The sequence below is a fragment of the Peromyscus californicus genome, unplaced genomic scaffold (assembly GCF_007827085.1).
Source record: "Peromyscus californicus insignis strain IS unplaced genomic scaffold, ASM782708v3 Scaffold_1__1_contigs__length_55948999, whole genome shotgun sequence".
In the NCBI taxonomy this organism is placed as follows: domain Eukaryota; kingdom Metazoa; phylum Chordata; class Mammalia; order Rodentia; family Cricetidae; genus Peromyscus; species Peromyscus californicus.
In genome coordinates this window covers 26,293,555-26,318,475 of record NW_026294492.1, presented here as the reverse complement: position 1 = coordinate 26,318,475, position 24,921 = coordinate 26,293,555, and the positions used below count along the sequence as shown (strand labels likewise).

The window sequence follows — 24,921 nt, the reverse complement described above, 5'->3', positions numbered from 1 at the left end:
TGACCAGCATCTCCCCAACCTCCACCCCCAGCCCTCCTTTCAGTGGCTATTCTACTTTCTACATCTTTGAAGTCAACATTTTTATCAATTGGATGTGAGACCACATTGATTGGTTCTGTCTGTGGCTGGCTTACTTTGCTTAGTACAATATCCTGTAGTTCCATACAATCTGTTATAAAAGTAAGAATGTTCTTTGTAAAGTCTGAATAATGTTTTCTTTATTGATTCATCCATAGATGTACATATATGTTCTGTCTACAGCGATGGTGGAGTAAGTTACCAAGAAATCACAGAAAATACTCAAAGATAGCATACTAGACATAAGACTTATTAAAAGTTACTGACTGGAACTGTCCCCTAGAAGCCAGGTAAACATAAAGCATTTCTATCCAGTCCACTGTTCTCTGTACCCACTCACCATGTTGTTTACAGTCTAAGGAGTTTTCAGCATTGACTGACATCATTCCACTGTTTGGCCAGCATCCCAAGGACCAATCACAAAGGCAGATTTTATTTTCCCCTTATACATAAAACACTACTTTGCTTTATCCCACCGAACATGAGGGAAGTCCGTGTTCATTCAGATAACACCTGTCAAGGTAGTCCTCTCCTGGCCCCCTTTCATGCTTCTTGTGACCCAGCTACAGCACTGGAAATGGGAAAGAAAGTTCCAGGGACACAGTTGCAATGTCCTCCACCTCCCAAAGATAATACAGCATCGCTAGATTCCATACCTTGGCAATTGTGATCACCACAGCATGAATGTGGAAACACAGATGTCTCTTCAGGATATTGACTTCATTTGTTTCCATATACACCAAGTAGTGGGATTGCTGGATCACATGATAGTTCTTTTTCTAGTTTAAGGAACTGCCAAACAGTTTCCCACGGTAGCAATGTTAATTCACATTCCTAACAACAGCACAGCAAATTTTTGGATTGCTCCACATCCTTACCAGCACTCAGTATCTTTTGTCTTTTTCATAGCAGCCACTCCATCGTGTGTGAGGCCATCGTACTACCATTAAAGGTTCATAAGTAAATAAATCCCTTCATGCATGCATGATCCATGCATGGATAAAGTTCCAGACTAGTGAAAGGGACTGCCTTGTCCTCATCTGAAGACATTTGTAAGAGGAAGAGCCACCTGGCTTGGAAGACCATGAAAGAAATTTATGGTGATGCCATAATTTCTTTGTATGTTACCATCATTGTAAAAGCTGCAATGGTCAGAAACTGGGATGTATTATTTGTGTATTTATGTAAGGCCTTTGAAATACCCGAAGTGATTCATCTGCATTATTCTGTAAATAATAAGAGCCATCTTGAAGTGAATCATAGGACTCTAAGTCACACTTTATCATTATGACTCACACCAAAGAATCCTGAGTAAGAGAATGTATGCCATCAGCAAGATTCACTGGAAGCAAAAAGGTCCACAACATGTTTTAAGATTTTTTTTTAAAAAAAATTGTACATCAGCAATGCTTACTGTAAATATACTTAAAAGTAGCCAAATGAGAAGCAGCCAAGCTACATACTGGTTCCTTACTCAGTGTTATCTAAACTCATACAGAGAACATCAATTGCTTCCCCAGGCACTAAAGATTTCAGGTTCATTTTAATCCCAAGATTAAAGGGATAGAAAAGATGCTGAGAGATCTTCAAGTTCATCAAGATTAGACTTCAATTGCTCCAAAGAGAACAGAATCCAATCTCTTTAAACTCTGCAGAGGGGATGTGATTCAATGTCCTCTGCGACCGTTCTCACTGTTGAGTCCCATTTGAATTCTTCAATGTGACCCTCACTTAAATCACTCCTGCTTGTATTATCTGTCCAATATCCCACAGCAAACAAGCACAGTTGGCATTCTTTTGTCAATGAATTTCTTAAGAGTGGTACATAGGGAGGAGATAGGTGACCCCAAGCATTCATTCATTTTTTTTCTCAGCAATTTCTGAGCATTTCCCATGCTACTCGTGCGGCAGACATTGTAAAAAAAAAAAAATGAAAGAACTAAAAGACTTCATGTGTAAATTGTAAGCTTAAACAATGACATCTTTTACCTTTAGAGTCTTTTATGGTTTGGAAATTGCTTTCATCCTTGTAATAGCATTCAGACCCCATAAAAACCTGCGAATGATTTTCCCAGATTAGTCTATTAGTAAGATCATCTAACACAACAAAGAGGAAGGATGCCTTGTACATTAGACCATATCTTTCAATCTCTTGCCTTAGGCTTTCTTCATTATTTCAGCTGTATAAAAAAAAGCAATAAAATTATTCTTTGATGCAAACTGAAGCAATAACCTATGTGAGAACCAAATATGAGTTCCATTGGTTGATATGGTCCATACAGTCACCCATCCTACCACCCAAATTATTCATCCTGCACACTAAAAGTAAAGATAAACCCAAAGCTTATAGAGTACTATAACTATTCCAAACATTTCATGAAGAAATGAAGGAGAGGTCACAAATCATAAACTATGTCTCACTAAATTATTAGACACTTTTCCTGTATGTTTTCTCAGCCGTGTAGCCTGTCAGGAGTCCTTCCTCTCACCCAGCTGCCTTTTTCCAATTTGTTTTCTTTCTGTTTTCTTCACTTTGCTGAGGGGCCATTTATGCAGCCTGCTCCAAAATGCACAATGCTTACAGGTGATTCTTGCTACTCTATGCAACTCTCCTGGCAGGTGCTTCCCAGTTCCTATTTTGACCCAATTGTTTTAATTAGAAAGTATATGGTTATACAAATCAATAGCTCCAAACTATAATAATAATAATAATAATAATAATAATAAATGGAGTTATTATCACTGTATTATTGTAAGAGACTGAATCTGGAAGGCAAAAACTAGGATACAAGGTTAGTTTGCAATTTCTCAAAGCTCAGACTCATTGGCTGCCCTTCAGTGTCACCTTGAGTAGTAAAACATCCCTCTGTTGCACCCAGTAAGGTATATAAATACCAAGAGGAACCAGACAGGGACTTACAGTTGAAGAAACCACCAGAGATTGACAATACCCATACCTGAAAGGATATATCTGCTTGTCCCAGCATGTCCTGCCCAGACAAGTCCTCTTCCCAGAAGAGAAGCCATGAACACACTCTCATGGAGTAGTCTTGGATCCAAGGACGGAGTTGGCTAGACATACAACTACAACATCACTTGAAAGCTACAGAAGAGGTCAATATTTGATAATTTGTTTTGTTTATTAGCACTTTACTAAAAAAAATGTAGCTCTACCCTCTGCAGAAAAAAAAATCAATGGAGAAAAAAAGATGGATCCCAAAACATTGTCAAAAGATGACCATTCTGGAAAAGAGTAAGGAACATACAAATTAGCAAGCTAGAATGTAGTCCCTAGGTTTCCGTGAAGTCCTTTGCTACAGGATTAACCATACTTCTCTGTGTTGTGATGACTGTCTAAAATTACCATGACCTAGATAAACATCAATTACCACATACTACCACAGAGTTGTGTGTCTTAAGTCTGATTATGGTTATGGTTACAAGGCTTGAAATGACTGCCTCAAGTAATTTTATTTTGAACTACATTATAAATTTCTTCTTCAATTCTAACTTTAGATTGTTCACAAAACCTAAACATTGTAAACATTACTAAGGTACTAACTGGTGCTTTGATACTATACATGCAAACACACACATATATGCACACAGTGTAATTTTTCAATCAGGTTAAACATATTCCCTCAAATATCCATTATTTCTTATGATAGAAACATCCAATATCTAGATTTTTTAAGACACACAATGTGTAATCACTATTTATACTTACCCTATTAAATAATAGCACATACAAACTTATTTCTCCTATTAGCTGTAACTCGGTTCAACCTTTCTCCATCCATCCTGGATACACCTTTACTATCCCCAGAGTCTGGTGACCAAAGATAAAACAATAACATGTCTACCTTCAGCTCCTATGAGATTGACTTTTTGTTTCATCTTCTGCATGAGTGTGAGCACGTATTGCCTTGGAATTCACAGGTACACGTCAAGGCTTTGTGGGTTCTCAAGCACAAAAGGAAACGCTGTAAGGGGAAAGAACACTGTCATTTGTGGAACTCTTTCATGACCTACGTGTTGTTAGAAAGCTCTGATAAAGTTCAAAACTTAACCTTGCAATAATCACCCAAGGTTGGTGCTATTATCTCCCTCATGTGGGTAAGGAAAAGGAAGACCATAGAGCAAACCATTTGACCAGATCATAGAGCTAGGCCACCGATAGCCACATTATTTAAGGCATTTAAGGGACTAGGAAGAAATTCTAGCAAAATCATAGAAGCTGAAAAGCACGATATATAGGTAAGAACAAATATTATTTGAACCTAGTAAACACAGTGAGTGGTAAAGTTTAGTTGATGAAATGACCAATAAAAACACAAGGTCCCCTATTAAATATGAACTCCACACAAGCCATGAGAGTTTTAGTATGACAATTCCCCATGCAATATTGAGATACATCCACACTAAAAAGTTATTCATTATCTTAAATTCAATTAACTGGTGCCCTGGATCTGAGTTGGCAAATTTCCATGAAAGAAATAGATATATTTGGGAGAGGTAGAGAAATATGGATATAAACGGAGCCTGCACTGAGGCACCTGGCTGAGATTAGACTCACTCTGAAGGCAAAAGGGAATCATTTGGGGTTTCTGAGAAAAATATTGACATGATTAGATTCGTGCCCCAGGAAGATTAGTCTGGCTGAGAAAGGAAAACCAATTAGAATCATGAAGAACAGGAGGCAGCAATTCCAAGAGGGCTGAAATACATTAGTAGGGTGGGCTCAAGGTGCAGAGGCAGATCTGAGTAATATGATGGCATGAGCATCCTCAAACTGAGTGACTAGGAGTTCATTAATAGTTCACTAATGACAGTTGCCTAACCGGATTTATAGACGTAACAGGCACCTTAATAAAAATGGGTACCTCTGATAATATTTCTATGTCAAAATAAATGCTTGAAACGCCTCCTGGATTGTGTCTTCCCCATTGGATGACATTTTCTCCAGGACCTATGTAAATAGTTCAGACTCAGTCCTGACTCCTCCACTAAGTTCATGAGGTAGTTTTTCATGATGACAGTGGACCCAGAGCACACACTCAAGAGGCACATGATGGATTAAGGACAGCTCTGAGCCGCTCGTGAAAATGAAAAACAGAAGACTGCAGACTGCAGCACCTCCGAAGGAACCCTCACCTTTGGGTTGCTTTTAATCAAGCATGGAGTTTATCCTGTGCCCCAGGACTTCAGTGTCCATCCATATGGGCAAGGTGGCTGATATCCGCAGTGTAGTTACCCTACAGAGACTCCTAAGTCATCCATTATGACTAGTCTTCTATTTGTTATACAATTATATCTTGATAGCGTGTATTATGAGAAAGAGAAAAAACACAAAAATAATCCTTTTTTTTTTACATTTTAAGTGAATATTTATTGCATGTCTATTGAGCTCTAGAACAAGAGTGATCAAGCTGAAGCCATAGACGATAAGTAGCCTATAGTTTGTTTTACAAATAAAGTTTTATGGGCACATAGCCATGTTTGTTTGTTTGGCCCTTTGGCCATCAGTGTCAGAGAAGGCAATGTCTATAACACTAGCAAAATTTCTCACAGAAAGTGAAGCAAGTATGTGAGGCTTTGGGGCTGAGTAGGACCACGCTTGTTACACAAAACAGCCGTGGACAGAATACAAAATATCTTCTACAGTTGAGGTACAAAACAGGAGGCCAACACACAAATATGACTTCATACCCACTAGTCTAGTCTAAAAATTGTCTCCAGACAAGAACTCTAGACAAAAACATCAGTTTCTCTAAGAACTAACAAAGATGTTTCCGGTGTTTTTATTTCTCTCCATTGGTTTGATACCTTTGATGAGTCGCGTTTTATTTGTTTAGGTTTCCACATTTGATGAGTTATATATTTTGCATGATACGGTTTCAACAGGTTGTAGTTAAGTATCAAGTTCACCTTATTCTATTTGTTATCATTCAAATATCTGTTTCATTAGCATGTCTGCAGCAAGAAAGAAAAGAAAGCATCATTTTCACATGCCACTCAAAATGATCACAGCAGTGGTTCTCAACCTGTGAGTCACAACCCCTTTGGGGGTTGGATATCAGATATACTGTATATCAGGTATTTTCATTACGATTCAAAACAGTAGCAAAATGATAGTTATGAAGTAGCAACAAATTAATTTTACGGTTGGGGGTCAGCACAACATGAGGAACTGTATTAAAGTGTGGCAGCCTCGGGAAGGTTGGGAAACACGGGATATGAGCAAAGGAATCTGACGGTGTTCTTTAAAACTATACTTTCATTTATTCTTGGAGATATTTCATACGTGTATAGGATGGGTTTTGGTCATAACCACCTATCCACCAGCTAAGGTTAGGTCTTCATAGAGGAAGTGGTTATTGCCCTGTAAATGGCCACATTTCTAAGTCGGTTCGTGTGGAGAGTGACAAGAAAAGAAAATCAGACAACACAGGACTTCTTAGGAAGTTCCACATTAGCATGCCCGAGGAACACACTTGGAAAGTCCCCACTGGGGTGCTAGTGAAACTACCTACAAAGCTACTGTTTTGACCCTGTGCCCTAGAAACAAGGAGGCTGGAAGGAGCAGAAATGGTCTCTTGCAACGTTCCTCTGGTGCCCTCTGTAGGCAAGGCTTAGCATTATGTTCAAGTAAAAAAAAAAATTTAAGATACTTCTTAAAATTTGCCCCTAGAATCATGAAACAAGACAAAGAGGAGTACAATTGAAACTGCTAGATAACAAATCACTGAATGGTGTGAAAAATTACATTTTTCAAATAGGGCCAGAATTACTTAATCCACACACAGGGTCTTAGAAGCTGTGTGACTGGCTCTCTTGCATCATATAGTGTCTAAGAAGTTATCCTCTGATATCCATGTACGTTCAATGGCATGTACACTCACACTCACACACACACACACACACACACACACACACACACACACACACACACACACACACACATATACCTGAACACCCAAGGGACATTCTACTCTGAATTTCATATAGACATACCATGCTACAATTGGGATGGAAGGTAAATGACTATTTCCAGATATGTTTTTTTTCTTTCCTTCTCCTCCTTTTCTTCCTCCCTCTTTTTAATTTCAGCTGTAGCAGTATATTCCTCTGAATTCCTTTTCCCCTTCTAAACAAAATATTGGATGTAATGCCATCAACTCTCTAAGATCCCATTTAAAGGCTTCCTAAATTTTCTACCTAAACTGTTCCCTCTGTCCTGGACCAGTGATGCCTATGCCAGGTTGTTACAGGTGCTGGGGTGACAGGTAAACACAGGGAGTGTCACCAGTAGTGGGTGAAACAGATGATGATTGAAGAGAAAAGTGAAAAGCCAGGAGGACAGGATCCAAGAATCCTGTAAGGTAGTGGTTCAAAGCAGGAAAAAAAAAAAAAGATCATTAATAAGACAGAAATTGATGTTCCCTGGTAACCCTGGTCTACTAACAGTTTTATTTTATGAGATATCTCTTTTACATCTTCATCTCCTCCAAAATATTTTTCTTTGTTTGGGTTTTTTAAAGATGTATTTATATTTATTTATTTATTTATTTATTTATTTATAAATAAAAATTATATATACATATATATGTATATAATTTTGTATTGATTCTTTAGGAATTTCACATCATGTACCACAATCCCACTCATTTCCCAGTCCTTCCATATCTGCCCTCCAACCTTGTAGCCTCTCACACAAAAGAAAACAATAGAAATAAAAATTTTAAAAAGAAATCACTTCACTCTTCCATCTTTTCCTCCTCTCCATCACGTATTCCATTTACCATCATAGAGGCATTGGGAACTTTGGTGTGTCATGCAGCATACCCTTTTGCCCAAAGAGCTTTACTTGTAAATATTCATTGCAATGAGTCATTCATTGGTCTGGTTCAGGCCTCTGGCTTCTGCTACACCATCAATACTGTACCCTCACTGAGACTCCTCTCAGATATCCTGCTGTTGCCCCAAGTCATGAAGATCCTGCAGCTTTGGTTCCTCAGGACTGGTCCTTTTGCATGATCTAGCAGTTCATGAATGGTGTAGATATTGGGGTGTGCCCAACATCTCAAAGCCCTGGATGTGTGTCTAGGTGATAGCTGGGTTGGTAAGCCCAGGCCTCCACTAGGACACACACACACACACACACACACACACACACACACACACACACACACACACACACGGAATGGGGTCACCTCTCCCTCTCACCATCAGGGCCATCTCTCCTGTGAAGGGCGAGGCCAGCTCTACCACTGCATCAGCCATTGAGTGGCAGCACCAGCTAAGCTCTGTCCTCAGACATCAACATGGCCTCAAGTAGCAGTCCAGGCTATACAGGCTTCCTCATGGCCTTTGGAGGTAACATAAGCTATGGAAATAAACACAGACCCCAGCTGTGGTAGAACTATGGACTCAGACTTGTCCCTTGGTGGCAGCACAAGCCACATCATGTGGCTTCAGGTAGCAGTCCAGACCATGGGCATCTGCACGGCCTTTGGTGGTAACACAGGTGACAGACATCAACACAGACCCCAGCTGTGGTAGGGTCCAGATGTCACCATGGCCTCAGCTGGCAGCACAGGCCACTCAGATCAGTACGGCTCTGGTGGCAGCATGCCCTCGGTCATTAAAACAGCCCCAAGTGGCAGCCCAGACCACAGGCATCCACATGGCATTTGGGGGTAACACGGACCACTAATAGAAACACAGACCCTGGCTGCAGTAGGGCCATGGACCCAGACATGGCCCCCAGGGGCATCTCAGGCCTGGACATGACAGGTCACAGCACAGGCTACTCATGCTAGCCTGTTACTCACCACCATCATGTCTCCAGTTCTGCCTCTCTCCACTGCACCTAAACTGCTCCGTTTCTCTTTCTCTCCCATCTATCCACCACATTACTTGCTCATCAGAGTAGTGTCCAGAGCAGTCCGGTCCTGTGGCATCTGACTGGCTGTCTTCCACCCAGCCTGTGCCATGCAGGCAGCGGGCTGGACCTGTCAAGATGCATTTTTATTATTTTTAATTATGCGTAGGTGTGCCTATATACATGGGGTGTGTGCACAGGACTGCAGGTGCCAGCAGAGGTCAAAGGCGTCAGATTTCCTAGAGCTGAAATCACAGATTGTTGTGAGCAGCTTGACTTAGGTGCTGGGAACCAAACTCACGTCATCTGGAAGGACAGCAAATGTTCTTAACTGCTGAGCCAGCTCTGCAGCCCTCCTTCAAATTCTAACATCCAGTCACTAATCCTTTATTTCTTATTTCATTTTTTAAAAAAGCCCTGTCAGAATCTCATTGACAATGATGAGGCCTCATAATTGTGTCCTTTTCTCTGGCTACACACTAATGCGTGCAGACAGAAGAGGGAGTATTCGGAGTATCAAGTTGAGTGAATATAAATAAGTATGGCAGTCAAAAAGGATGCAAAGGGGTTGACAATATATTTGGTAGAAAAAGGCGCTTCGACTATTTTGGCAAAACAGACTGAAGCGTGAATTCTAACCCAAGTTAAGCTAGAAGAAGGAGGTGCATGAGGGTAACAAAGAATCAGCATCAAAGATGAAGACTGGTTGACGGTCACAACTGGGTCAAGGACTACATGAAAATAACATCTGAGAATCTGGGATTTTCCCCATGACAAGATCTCAACTATGATGAAGTTGCTCACACAGTGTGATATGGAAAGAATGATTCATAACAAAGGGATTCAAAGAAATTTTGCTCTGATTCATGGCACTTATATAACCTCCAGGAATCATTCAGACTTGAATGTTTGTATTGCCTCCAGTTTTTCAGTTTGTTAAGTATCTCAGGATATCTCCCTCAATTTGTTAAATATTCAATTCATTAAAAATCTCAGGAATTTTTTCCACATAATTATCACACCAAAAAAATGTTTTTAAGTAATTTGGTCCAAATAACTTGATAATTCTTTAGGCCCTCACACTTCAGTAATTTTTCTAAAAAAGACACGTAAGTTAAAAAAAAAAAAGTTAACAGTGGACTATTTCTACAGAAGTATAAGTGACCTCAATAAGGAGAGGGGCTCGCCCATGAGGAAAAAAATGATTTCTAGTTGATGGAGAGATGAGATGCTGTACTGTTTACTCCCTCTATCTCATGGGACTTGTGCTAGGGACTGGGAAACCAGGTGTCCAGTGCAGGGACTGAGCCTTCTAGGAGTCTCTCAATAGGGAGATGATGTCTGTTAATGGCTGTTAGTCAGCCTTCTGCTTGGAGTCAGGTCTTAATTTTACAATGTGGGTTCATGAGGTTAAATTCATATCCTCAAACTTTGCAGCCAATGCCTTTACCCTTTGAGCCGTCTTTCTGCCCAAGAAGTATTGCAATTATTATTATCACTACCACTAGGAAATAGAAGTAAGAACTAAAGAAGTAAGAACTAGTCAGACTCTCCTTGCATGGGAACTTTTCCATTGGTTTTTTTTTTTCTTGATCTTTGTTTTTTCTTTAGGGCATGACTTTTTCTTCCAGCATGTTGTAGATTAATAGAAGATTGCTTCACAGAGCATGAACAAATTTTAGTAAAGATTTTTTCCCCTGGATAAATCTTGTACTTATATCTATAAAAGTCCATAAAATGATTATTTATAGTATGGTGCTTATACTTACATGATTCCATAATATATATTTGAGATTACTAAGAGAGTTGCCTCCAAGTGTGAATTTTTATAATAGTATCTTTTATTTTTTCAGTTCCATGCATTCATACAACATAAATGGATCATATCTGTGCACCACTACCTCCCTCAAACTTCTCCTAGTTCTCTCTACCTCATCCTCCACCCAAATTCATGTCCTCTTCTTCGCTATTTTTAATAACCCCCGAGCCCAATTATTACTTTCTATATGTGCATCGATATGCTGTCATCCACTGGAGCAAAAGCCATCTACCAGTGGCCACATCTCCAAAGGTAAGTGACTCTCTTTCCCTCTGTAACCATCTACTCTAATATCTCCTCCAATACAAGTGATGCCTCGTGGACCTCTTCCCCTTCCATGCTGAAATTCTGAGTATCTTGATCTTATGCAGGTAACCACAGATACTGTGAGTTGCTGTGTGCAATGGCCATGTTAAGTCCAGAAATGAGCATTTCCCAACACTTCTCTGATATTCTGGCTCTTACATTCTTCCCATCTCCCTTTCCATGAACTACTCTGAGCTTTGAATGGTGGAAGGTTGATATAGATAACCAATCTGCCAGGGCACACACCTATGGATATATATATACACACACACATACACACACACACACACACACACACACACACACACACACACACACACATACACAGCAACTATATGGAGTGTTGGATATATGGTTGAATTTGGTTGGAGTAGAAATTATTATTGTGTAATATAAATGTACATAATATTTGTAATATATATATTATATCAAATCATATGAAATATCTTAAATATATCTTTTTCATTTGCACATATATAAAGCAGAAATTTGCACTGGAAACAAATGTTTGATAAATAAAAATAGAAAAGTAAAGCATGAAAGAAGGAAAAGTGAAAGAAGGGAGGACAGGAAGGAATGGGTGGAAGGAAGAGGTAATAAGTTGGCTAGAGAGAACAGAATTTTCTTAGTAACCAAGAATTTCTTTCTTCATTGCTAATCTCTCAAACAATCACACTTTTGAGGGATAAATTATGGCTAAATAATAGCCATGGCCACTGTCTACAACATCTACAATGGCAGTCCATTAATACACTAGAGCACAGGGTTGGTGCACAATTGCCATCCAATAGTCCTTCATACTTACTGGTGGCCACTTATAGCGACTTCAGAAGTTCAGTCCTGGTAGAGGGAAAGTCTTCACGAGACTTTTCTCTAAGTTTATCTGAGCTCACAGGTTTGTTTCTGCTGACATGCTAGGATGGCCACAACAGAGCTGCTTGTAGAAATTATAGCACTTATAGCTCTCACATCATACTTTTCAGGCCATAGTCCTCAAATGGATCCTATCTTGGTTATAGATGGATAGATAAGTCAATAGGCAACTTTCCAAGAGATTCCTTCTTGTTGAAATAAATCCCTTCCCTGAATCGGAGAAAAAAATCATTTTTGTTGACTTTTTTAGTTTTCAATATGCATTTTTAAGTTTATAAATATGCTGAATACACATGCAATTTCATGTTACGATTTGTTATGTCATATGGTACTTACCTCAGTACTGACATTTGTTCTTATTCTTTTCTTGGATTTTTCCCCCTTGCTGAATGGAAATCTAACAAACTCCCACCCTCTAACTGAAAGAAGATTTTGACCTTACCATTTTTGACACCTCAAATCTCACAAAGAAGAATACCACAGAGCTCAATGATTTGGTCGGAAAGCTTGGAACTTTTGCATTCAAACCTCCATAAGGTTTTTTAAGACCGCTACAGTATTTTCTTGTATTGGTGAATTTAGCTGAGCCCTTTCTTTCTTCTGCCACACCCCAGCCTCCATCTCAGTCTGTAAACATTGTTTTGTTTCTTGGGAACTGATCTCAAATATGTGCTTTCACAGGAAGATATTCCTGTGTCCCCATTGAGTAAATACACTTGCTCCTCACTCAGCTCCAGCAGCATTTTTTATTTCCCTAGTGTTTATCACCATGCTCCATGAGTATTAGATTCCATTGTCTGCTAGCTTGAGACCATAATAGCTGATAAACAAATTGTAGATGAGGACTATTTAGTACAGGTCTCTATGTATTAAATCTAGGTGAATATGAGGCTCAGCTGTTCTAGTGCTAGAGCGTCTCTTCAGGTATATTTTCTGACTCATTGATATACAGACAACATTATCAGCTTCATACATAAAGTGACGTACGTAATGTTTAGCTAAAATAAGTGACAAATAAATCAATTCTTCAGATAGATAGATATAGATAGATAGATAGATAGATAGATAGATAGACAGACAGACAGACAGATCGATTGATCCTTCCTGGCCCCTAAGACCAAGAATATTCAACATTTTTAATTCATGTGAATCTGATCAAGGTTGCCATTCCAGGAACTCCAAAATAATCAGCTGAGCAGTCCTAAATGAATCTCAATGCAAGAAAGCCTTTGGGGTGTAGACGAATTTCTAAACAGTCTTATTAAATAAGAAATGACCTAAGAGCCAGGTATTGGGGTGAAAGCTGAAAGATCAGAGAAACAAAATAAGCCACAGCTACCTCACCTCACCAGTTCCTCAGCTGATCCTGTTTCCTCAGACTGGAAGCCTCTGAGTCCTCATCCAGAATGAATCTCAGCTGAACTGCTGCTAAAAGCCTAAAAGCTTAACCAGGCTCTAGTTTCTGGTCCTCACGCCTTATATACCTTTCTGCTTCCTGCCATCACTTCCTGGGATTAAAGGTGTGTGTCACCATGGCTGGTGGTTTCCAGTGTGACTTTGAACTCAGAGATCCAGATGGATCTCTGCCTCCTGAATGCTAGGATTAAAGGTGGGTGTGTGCCACCATTTTCTGGCCTCTATATCTAGTGGCTGTTCTGTTCTCTGACCCCAGATAAGTTTATTAAGGTGCACAATATATTGGGGGACACAATATCACCTCATTGGGGTACCTAAAATGTCAAATTCTCACTTTCTCTCATTTCACCATGAGACCAACCTAATGCCCTCTAACAGCGGATGAAGAGGATGAAACAAAGGAGGAGGAGGAAGGCAGATCTATAAACAAGACATTACATCTTCAGGATCAAAGGCACATGGAAGAAAGGAATCATTCATTTAATCCATAAATCCCAAGGTCAAACTATTACCTTAATTATTGATATCTCCTTCCACTCAGCTACTCATGTAGCCTTTACTTTTAAATATTTATATTTATTTGTAGGTATATGTGCATGCACACATGTGTACAGGTGCCAATAGAGGCCAGAGGGAGCATCAGATTCCCTAGAATTGGAGATACAGGAAGTTGTGAGCCACTGTTGGGTGCTGGTAACTGAACTCAGGTCCTCTGGAAGAACAGCAAGCTTATTTAACACCGAAGCTACCCAGTTTTAGAAGCAAGCTTTAGCTCTTTCTCAGCTTCTTCTAACCCTCGGTCTTTACGTTATTTCCATCCAGTGCACTTACGACTAACAAAAAAACATTTTTCTTTGTGTTTCCAGTTAAAAAGTGAAAATTTACTTAAGCCACACTAAGCTGATGTTAAACTTGAAATTAAATCCTGAAGAAATTGAATTTGTTTTACTTATAATTGAATAAATAAACACTGGCATAAATGTTCTAGTTTATTGTGATACTCAAGGAATAAATAAATACTAATCAATAATTATTTGGACAAAGTGAGTTATATCTCATTGATATATACCTTTTTAAAATGTAAATTCTATGTTAGATTTATTTCATTTGTGATAAATCTATAATCTCGGTCCTACCCACCTGAAATTCATTCCTGTGATAAGAAGAGATATATTGATATTTCTGAGGGGGGAAAATAACTACTTGCAATCGAACAAAACCAGAGAGTAACTTTTGAGCTGCATTTTAATAAATTGAACACATTAATCAGTTTAGCCCACATTTTAGAAGTCATACATAGATCAAGTGCTTCCTATATCATAATCATTTTAAAAACTGCTCCTCTGAACACAGCAAGAAATGTGAGCCTTTTAAAGCTCAGACACAGACTGCTAACCAATTGAATATAATTTTATAGATTTTTTTTCATGCTTGAATATGGAGAGGCCCTTGACTGTCATTGCTATGATAAGATTTGTACAACCAAGGAATGACCATTTATGTGGTGAAATATAAATGCATTGCTCAGTCTGCTGCCTTACAGGTTTTCTTATGATGATGGAAAACTCACCATTTCCTTCAGCTTAAACGCAGTTCTGCAAACAGAGGTTCCCCTTCAAGATCACAGAAGGCTTGAAACAGCAGCATGGATGTCACTCATTTTAGTGCTTCATATTTCATAATGTTGGAACTCAGAGACAGTGGTCAAAACTCCCGAGGCTGTCAGGGTCCACACTGCAGGGAATTTATGGGAAAGGGAAAACATGGTAGATCTCCAAATCCAAATTTTGACTCTTTCTCCTGTATTATTAATCTTAGATAATTTGACATAACTTTGCTTTTTTATTTATTCTACAAAGAACTTATTCTCAGAAAATGTATGAAACAAAAGATAAAGAAAATTATCAAATGCAAATTAAAATGGCTTGTTACTAAATGATAAGGAAAGATTGTGCTATCCACAGTCAAGCATGCTACTGTCCTTTTCCAGGGAGTGAATTCCCTCTGGTTCTCATAAATTCACGTGACAGTGGCAGTTGAAAAGGGGCTAAATCATCGATATTTATTATCCCTTTGCCAACACATGAAACTGAAGGGCAAATGTCCAGGGATAAAACCTGCCAATTACGTTTTTAAAATCCCAATAGCTTTAATTACAGCCTACCCTGGGTCTGTAAAAGCTCAGACGTTCTACCCATCCATCAGAACTCATCTGTCATAAAGACTGGGTGTCATTGGTGTCATACGGCCATTTCATAACCATACAAAGAATTCCTTTTCCTTTACCTTCTAACTGAAATATATACATGTGAATACACATAATTTACTCTTCATTAATTTCCCATGGTTAGTGTATACCAGTCTTTGTGTGCCCTCTTCCACTATGGGTAATTTCCCTTTGCCATGCATTTCTCATCTGATCTGGAGCAGTCAGCAAGACAAATGGTAGAAAGGAAGACCACCATCCAAGGAACCAGAGCATGCAGAAGCTACCCTTGACTCAGAGGAGAGCAAACGTTCTGTGTAAGCTTCCTGTCAGCAAAAGCAACACTTAAGAAACTACGTTCTTCATGGTTTCATCACTATGCCAAGGATGACTTTGTTGCCCAACTGGACTTGGTAATGTCTGAAGACTTCTGTTTTAATTGCATTTTTTTTTATTGCACATGCATGAGTGTGTGCATGCGTGCGTGTATAAGTTCAGGTGCCACAGCAGGAGTATGTCTATCATAAGGTAGCTTGTAAAAATCAGTTCTCTTCATTCACATTCTGTGTCCCAGGAACTGAATTTGTGTCATCAGGTTTGGTAGCAAGGGACTTTACTCAATGAGTCATCTTGCCGATTCTGAAACCATTTTTGGCTGTGACAGCTTGGAAAGTAGGAGACTGCCACACTAGATGGTAAGCACCAAAGGTCCTAGAACAACTCCTTACAGCAAAGAATCAAGTGACCAAAAACACCAACTATGTTAAGTCTGAAAAACCCTCTCCTGAAGCATTTGTCCACGTATTTTATAGCCATGAACTCATTTAATTCTTAGACCATGCCAGTTGCCCTGGTGAACTGTAGGGCCCACAGAAAGGTTAAAGTGTTCATGAAAGAATAGACAGCTACTAAAAGACAGAGACCAGATTGAAAATGGAGAGGTCTAGACCCCAGCAATTTTGCATTTTCCATCATATTGACATTATATCCAAATTTAAAGGTCTAAATTACTACAATTTCAGCATTTGCAGGAATTACAATAGCAATTCCATACTCCAGTTATTATTCATACTGCTTCCATATTTCATTACCTGTCTCTCATTGCATGAAAGTTTTTCTGATTCCCTTCCCACCTACATAGTTAAAAATAATTGTTCTGGCCTTCAGAGTCCCAGAGCTCTCTGATCTTATCAAGGGCCTCCAATCATTGTTTCCCTAAGCACTTTCCAAGGAACAGTCACTCTGACAAGAATTAAAATGTGTAATATGTATATTAAATTGCACATATTCCTAAATACAATCTGCTCAGTCCATATAGTACTATCTGTATGTATATTATTTCAGAACTGACCACTTGATATTAGATAACCAATCGAGGACAGGATAGCCTCTTCCCCAGAGAAGACCATTTCTGCTGCTCTCTGAATTCTTCAGTTGTTAAGGGGTGAGGCCTATACCAGACATGGAAGGACATATCTATGATTCCATCTGTAGAGGGGAAGTCTGAGGCTAGAAGATCACAAGTATGAGGCCAGCCTGGACTAAGTGGTAATAATGGTTTCAATACAAAACAAACTGGGGGAGAAAAAAGATGGGGCCTAATAGGAAACCCTTCGGTTTTTCCCATGAGGATTTTAGGATTCTGTTCTTTTCCACTTCTTTTCTTCTCCCTCATTCACAAAGTGAGCAGTTACCTCCACAACCTTAACTTTGTCTTCATTTGCTGCCCTCGTTCTGAACCCAAAATGCCGAGTTCACTAAGTCTTTTACCGAAATCCCCCAAACCATAAATAAATATTCCCATATCAGCCCCCATCTCTTTATAAGTTGGTTATCCTAGGTGTTTTGTTATGGTTATAGAAAGCTTCCTTATACACTAAGGCAGGGTTTTGTCACTGATTTGCTGAATATGATGTCAAGATAGTAGCAGACGACTAGGTTAAAAATTAGCCTCAATACCCAGATAAACCACATGCTGTAAAGCCAAACAGGGCTAAAAACCTAGAGAAAATCTGGACACAGAAATATACTCACTCTGATTAGTCACTAGAGCAATGCAAATCGAAGCCATGATGAGCTGCTCTGTCCCATCTCCTGGGATGACTGGCAGTTCAGAAACAGACAGCAGTAAGCATTGGTAAGGATATGCAGAGGCTCATACCTTGCAACTATAGCAAAATACCTGAGTTCTTTCCCCATATGGGAAAGGCTCTGTGCCAAGTAAGATGTCACCAGTCCTTCAAATAGTGTGTCTTAAAAGGACCTTTTCTCTGGGATTTTTCAAAATGAATTTTATATCCCACAAGATCGTAACTGTGACTTTTTATGCCTGAGTCCCACACATGGATCTTCAGACAGATTTCTACTCTTTGGAAGATCTTTCCAGCTTCTATGTTACAGCCTAAAAATAACTCTAAAATTGATCATTCAATCTTGTGAGCTATTGTCCTCCAAATTCTAGCATTTCTTAGCCACTGGCAACATCAAATGTGTCTGGCAAAATAAAAATAATAGTATTGAAGGAAATAACTACACACTCTACATAAAACAGGATCTCATGAACTCCCATTGAAGACATCTCTCAATTTTGAGTACCTGAAGCCTCTGATTCATTTTAAAAAAATAGAGAAGTGATTGATAGAATTCTGTGTAAATTTATTTCATTCCTCATTCTAATTGGGCACCTGAAGCAAGCTTGCTTTATAGAGAAAAGGGGATTGTTGGATTCATAGTTCTGGAGGTGCCAAGACAATGTGCTGCATTAGATGGATGGCTTTCTTGTTTGGCGGAACTCCAGGGTGACATCAGACATCACCTGGTAAAAGATGGGAAGTTTGCGAATGCATGTCTCCATTTAATCTCTCTCCCCTTTATATGAAACCACCCCCACAATATTAAGTCACCGAGACCCACTCTAATGACCTTGTCTAACACAAAGGCCCCATCCTTATGCACTGGTTAGATTAAATTTGAAGGTCATTTGGACCATATCCAAACCATAGCAGTGTCATAAAAAAAAAGTTTACTTTATACTTAGTTAGACCTAAAATTCAGAGTCTATACATTGAGTTGATTACAAGAAAATGCATAAGACATAAGTTCCATCCTTCCTACAGTGGTCCTTAGCCAGTCCTGTGTTCAGTAGTACATCTTTGTAAAACAAGAAAAAAATTAGTCTCTCAACCACACAGAGTTTTGTAACTGTAAAGCTACTTTGGATAAGACCCCATCTTTTACAATTGCATTGAAAACTGGTAAATATGCTCTGGAAAACTGAGTGAGCACACAAGATACTCCACCAGGGTAGCCAGAAAAGCCTTTACACTTAGGATGCTGTTAGGCTGGCCCCCATCTAGTAGATCTTTCCAGATCTCACCAGCAATTGCAAATGTTATCTCTCAAATAAAACAAAGAGTTCGCCAGTTATTATGTTGGCAAATATATCCATGGAGATGTCTCACTGCCTAGAAGAGAGGCTAGATGCAAGAAAATGTCATTATGCACACTCTACCATTACAAAAGCAATAACTGATGAGAACACTCTCTTTTCTAAGCAGAGTCTTTAACATCTACCTGGAATTAGTTCAGTTGTTGCTGTTGTTTTAATGGAATTGCTTTTTATTTCCCATAAAACTTCAATAAAATTTGCTAGCCGAAGTTTTAGCTAATGGCATTCAGCCAAAGTATTTGTCAACAGGATTTCATTTCTTAGATGTGTTTGGAAGCTTTGAGAAACTTTTTTTTTTTCACTTGAAACTCTCCAGAGAATGTCTAGAGGCATAAGTATTAGATAGACTCTATTCCAAAATTCATTTTATATTAAATTTGAAATTCCCAGGACTCCTTTGGGTACTAGAATATGCAAATGTATGAATATAACACTTCATGAATACACGGTTAAAGATTTCATTACAGAAAGAGAACACCAGTTAAATGAAAGGAAATGTGTTCTTTTTCTTAGAGAATGGATAAAGAAGACCAGAAACATAGAGATTTATTGAATCTGACAATGATAATAATACAGCACAATTTATCTAATTAAAATTCCAACCCTGCTCTGTCTCTCTGTATTATACCATGCTTTGTTAACTCACTACCTGAACTGATGCACTGTAGAAGGCCACACAGTTCTTTTGAGTGAGCGAGTGGATACATTTGCAGGGATAGAGAAATACAATTTTACTTAAGGTCTGCTGCAATGACAGACTCGAATGTCCTATTGTCCAGCCACATGATCTTCATAACCATCTCAGAATCACATTCCGCACTCTGAAAATATGATAAATAACTCAGACCATCACAGAATGGCTGGGCTTACCTGCACAGTCCTCGTTAGCCTTGGATTTAGTAGACAGTCAGTAAACACCCATTTCTCTTCTTTGCTTTCCATCATAAACTTAGGTCATAACTACAAAATATCCACTTTGCTTAGCCACCTTCTGGATTTCCTTCAATCTCTTTCCTTATCAGTAGTAATCACCATCAGCTTCATCGGCTGTAGCATTTGTCCACTAGGCATGAACTGTCTGTTGACTTGACGAAGAAGATCACAATGTTCTCCTGGCTTAGGAATAAGCTAACTTTCAAGCTACAAAACAAAGAAAGAACGAAAATATGAAGATCTGGAACTCCTTGGAGAAAAATTCTATACCAAAATTTGAATGTGTTCTCAAGTCTTGTTTTTTATTATAATGTGATGAGGTGGCTTTTATTACTATGTTATCTTTTGAGAACTTGGTTTCCTACTGAAAAATCATGAATGAGACTCTGCCTGAGTTAACTAGAAGGATTTTTAAAAAGATAGAAATATATAGATATAAAAAGATATATACATGGAATATATATGGATCTTTTTCCCCATGCAAAGTGTGAAGAGAGATGGGAGGTAGGGAAAGGATAATTAACAGTAAAGACATTTGAAAAATCCATGTGGAAATCTACTATTTCATAAGGTATGTGCATGCATGTGTGTGTGTGTGTGTGTGTGTGTGTGTGTGTGTGTGTGTGTGTGTGTGTTCAAATGGAGCTACCATATACAGGATTTAAGGGAGTTATGGTTTTCCTAAAAGCTATATCATGTCAAATAAAAAGCTCATTGTCCAGTTTCCTCAAACTGTTGTTTGCTGTGTCATGGAGACTACCAATCTATTGCCATTGTTATTGGCTGTCCACCAGAACTTGATGCAAAAACTGTATTGCTGAAGAAACCACATACCATGGTCTTAGGACATGGAGAAATGAAGTTGGTCCTGACTGTGAGGTCTCCTTCTTGCTGGCTAGCTTTCATATGAACAGAAGGTGCTTAGTAGGCTACTGGCAGAGAAAAGTCATCAATAGTCTAAACAAGTTGTGATACCCATGAGCTATAATAATAACTGACCCAAAAAGATATGCCCATGAGCACAACTGTGGTATGAATGTTATGGTGGTAACAAACCTCTTTCATAATTGGTTTGAAGTCTGAGTCACAGGAGGAGAGGCATGTCTGGTACTGTAAGTGTGATGAACCCCATGGACAAGAAGCCATTACTGGGATAGAGGGTATGTGTGGGGTTGGACTGGGAAGAAGTTAAGGAAAGACTGGAGTTGAATATGATCCAAATACATCATATGCATGTATGAAATTCTCAAAGAATAAAAATGTTTTTAACAAATGAAATGTGAAAATCTATGAACCTATTCAACCATGAAGTGGTAATAGTAATAGAACTACAGAAATATTGTTCCTCTTAAAAATTCTATTTCATCAGAAAATGTGTGACCAAAAAGCAAGCTTTCTAAGTGAGTCATTGAGCTCTGAGGTTTTCTTCTTTGCGAGATTTGAGGCGTTAAAAATGGTAAAGTCAATATCTTCTTACAGTTAGAGGATGGGAGTTGGTTAGATTTCCATACAGCAAGGGGGAAAAACACAAGAAAAGAATAAAAACAAATGTCAGTACAGAGTTATGTATCATATGACATAATACATCATAACATCAAATTACATGAATATTCAGCATATTTATAGACGTAAAAATGTAGACTGGAAAATAAAAAAGTCAACAAAAATGAAATTTTTCTCTGATTCAGGGAAGGGATTTATTATTTCAACAAGAAGGAATCTCTTGGAAAGTTGCCTATTGGCTTATCTATCCATCTATAACCAAGATAGGATCCATTTGAGGACTATGGCCTGGAAATTATGATGTGAGAGCTCCAAGTACTATAAATTCTACAAGCAGCTCTGTTGTGGCCATCCCAGCATGTCAGCAGAAACAAACCTGTGAGCTCAGATAAACTTGCAAAGACCTTCTCTCTACTGAGACTGAACTTTTGAAGTCGCTATAGTGGCCACCAGTAAGTATGAAGGACTGACTATTGGATGGCAATCGTGCACCAACCCTGTGCTCTAGTGTATTAATGGACTGCCATTGTAGATGTTGTAGACAGTTGCCATGGCTATTATTTAGCCATAATTTATTCCTCAAAAGTGTGATTGTTTGAGAGATTAGCAATGAAGAAAGAAATTCTTGGTTACTAAGAAAATTCTGTTCTCTCTAGCCAACTTATTACCTCTTCCTTCCACCCATTCCTTCCTGTCCTCCCTTCTTTCACTTTTCCTTCTTTCATGCTTTACTTTTCTATTTTTATTTATCAAACATTTGTTTCCAGTGCAAATTTCTGCTTTATATATGTGTAAGTGAAAAAGATATATTTAAGATATTTCATATGATTTGATATAAATGTATATACATTATATATATACTTATATTACACAGTAATAAATATTATGACAGCCAATATCATCAATATATCCAAGACTCCATATAGTTGTGCGTGTGTGTGTGTGTGTACCTATAGATGTGTGTGTGTGTGTGTGTGTGTGTGTGTGTGTGTGTGTGTGTGCGCACCCACTACTGTGTGTATGTTCCCATAGATGTGGACTCAGTCAGATTGGTCATCTCTATCAACCTTTCACCATTCAAGGCTCAGAGAATTTTATGGAAAGGGAGATGGGAAGAATGTAAAAGCCAGAGTATCAGAAAAGTTTTGGGAAATGCTTATTTCTGAACTTAACATGGCCATTGCACACAGCAACTCACAGCATCTGTGGTTACCTGCACGAGATAAAGATAATCAAAATTCTGGCACAGATGTGAGGATGTCCATGAGGCAGCTAGCTATTGGAGTAGATGGTTGCAGAAGGAAAGAGAGCCACTCACCTTTGGGGATGTGGCCACTGGTAGATGGCTTGTACCCCAGTGGATGACAGCACATCCATGCACACATAGGGGAAGTTTGAGGGAGGTAGTGTTACACAGATATGATCAATTTATGTTGTATGAATGCATGAAACATTGAAAAAATAAAAGATACTACTATAAAAATTCACACTTGGGGCAACTCTCTTAGTCATTTCAAATACCTAATACTGAATTATATAACTATAATCACAATACTATAAATAAGTATCTTAAGGACTTTTATGAACATAAATACAAGATTTATCCAGGGGAAAAAATCTTTACTAAAATCTGCTCATGTTCTGTGAAACAATCTGCTATTAATCTACAACATGCTGGAAGAAAAGGTCATGGAAACCCAGGAGTGTGGTACACACAAGCACAGAATCACCTTCACATGCTGAGAAAGAGTTGGCTTTCAAGATAAAGATAAGTTTTTTCACTATAAAATATAAAATGAAGCTCTGATGTTCTACTAAGTTATCTAAGAGCATGAGTGACAATGGTAGAAAAGTCATAGAATTAAGAGTCAAGATACTTCTCTCTGCTTCTAGTTTTGGGCATCACTGGACAAGTCAGTTCTTTATTTGGCCTCTGCTATCTCAAGTACAAAAGGGAAATGGGGAGTTACAGCTTCCAACATTTCATGCATCTCTGACATCATTGTTCTCTCTGATATTCTATCACCTCTGTTCAATAGTAACAAGACCAGCATAAAGGCCATATGTTGTCTTGGGTAAGGCAACTTTCTGAAATTCTTTCTTCCTTTCCTTCTTTACCAAAAGTAACCAGTTTACATATTTGAGTATCTATAATAGATCAATCAGTACTGATGAATCTAACCCTAGTTTGTTATCTAGGACCCTGACAATGGCAGTTTTTTCCTTCTTTATTTACTTTCTAACCAAAGCAGAAGGTATGCCTTAGGGTTCAGCATCTTCAAAGTTTTCTTCAAACCTAAGAGTCTTTCTAGGATGTTTCTAATGAACATAATGATCATTGATCAACCTCTTAAGAATCTTAGATTGGATCAGGCTGCTAATCATTTGCTTTGTGATTCAGAGCATATAGTTTAATCTGAATGTACTCAGTTACTTTGTGTGAATAGTATTTGAATGGTTTCAGGTATTATTCTGAGTCAGTACAGTTGAAATAAGCAATGGAAAGGAATGGCTGTAACTTGCATTAGAGAGATCACATCTGTGTCTTTATTGTATTGTCACCTCACCTTTACTCCTGGATGCACCTTGCAATGATGGTTGATTTGCTGAACTGAGAACACTTCTCACTCAGTGAGTAATTTCTGGAGCATGGAGAAAATGCAAAACATTTAATAGGCCCTTGGTATGTGTTGGTTGAACACATGGACATAAGAAAACAACACATAACAATGAAAACCTTCAACTATGCTTATGGCAATGCCTCTCAAAATGCTTTGCAGAATCTAAGACTAGAAACTTTTGAATTGGAAGCTTTAAGCATTAGATGATATTTTGAAATATCCAGGTGGCTTTTCACATAAACCAATAATTTGTTATTAGAATAGAATTTCCAATAGATGAGTAGTCCATTACAAATTGAGATCTACCTTCAAATGAAAGCAGCATAGTGAAATCCAACACATTAAGTATTTAGGTAAGTTAATAGAAATTTCTGTCTAGATATTTGTGCTAGGATGTACTTTGAAGTGATATTGTACATTTGAAATTCAATGTCATGGGACCTTTAAAGGAAAAACTTAAGAAATGTCTTGCCTATGATAGTCAAAGCCATAGTGTTTATATTCTTTGTCCTTTAAGAATACTAGAACTAGAAGACACATAGGGAGATTTGGGTTTAAACAACACTTCTGTGCATTAAGTATATAAACTTCATTTGTCAGTGGAAACATTTCAGGTTCCTGAACTTCACTGAGGAAAAGCATTGCCTACCTACCACACCCACCACACCCACCATACCCACCCCACCCCATCCCAGGCCCAATTCCCTGATGAAAACTTCTTCATGAAGAACAAGTATTAACCAACAAGAACACATTTCCCTTTCCCAGGAAAGCTCAAATGGGGAGATGTTTGCAAACTGAACCCTGAAAATGACTCATCTCTGCTCCCCAAAA

At 38.5% G+C, this 24,921-nt stretch overlaps 1 long non-coding RNA gene across 1 annotated transcript; it reads right to left on the bottom strand.

Annotated features, from left to right (window-relative positions):
• Window positions 1-133: 133 nt before the first annotated feature.
• Window positions 134-24,109, bottom strand: LOC128115178 (uncharacterized). Its single transcript, XR_008220031.1, has 8 exons — window positions 24,034-24,109; window positions 19,901-20,170; window positions 14,947-15,110; window positions 11,893-12,170; window positions 5,905-6,051; window positions 3,942-4,061; window positions 3,036-3,321; window positions 134-2,258 (listed from the first exon to the last, which is right to left on the bottom strand). It is a non-coding gene; the product is annotated as an uncharacterized LOC128115178 (long non-coding RNA).
• Between the last annotated feature and the right edge of the window lie 812 nt (window positions 24,110-24,921).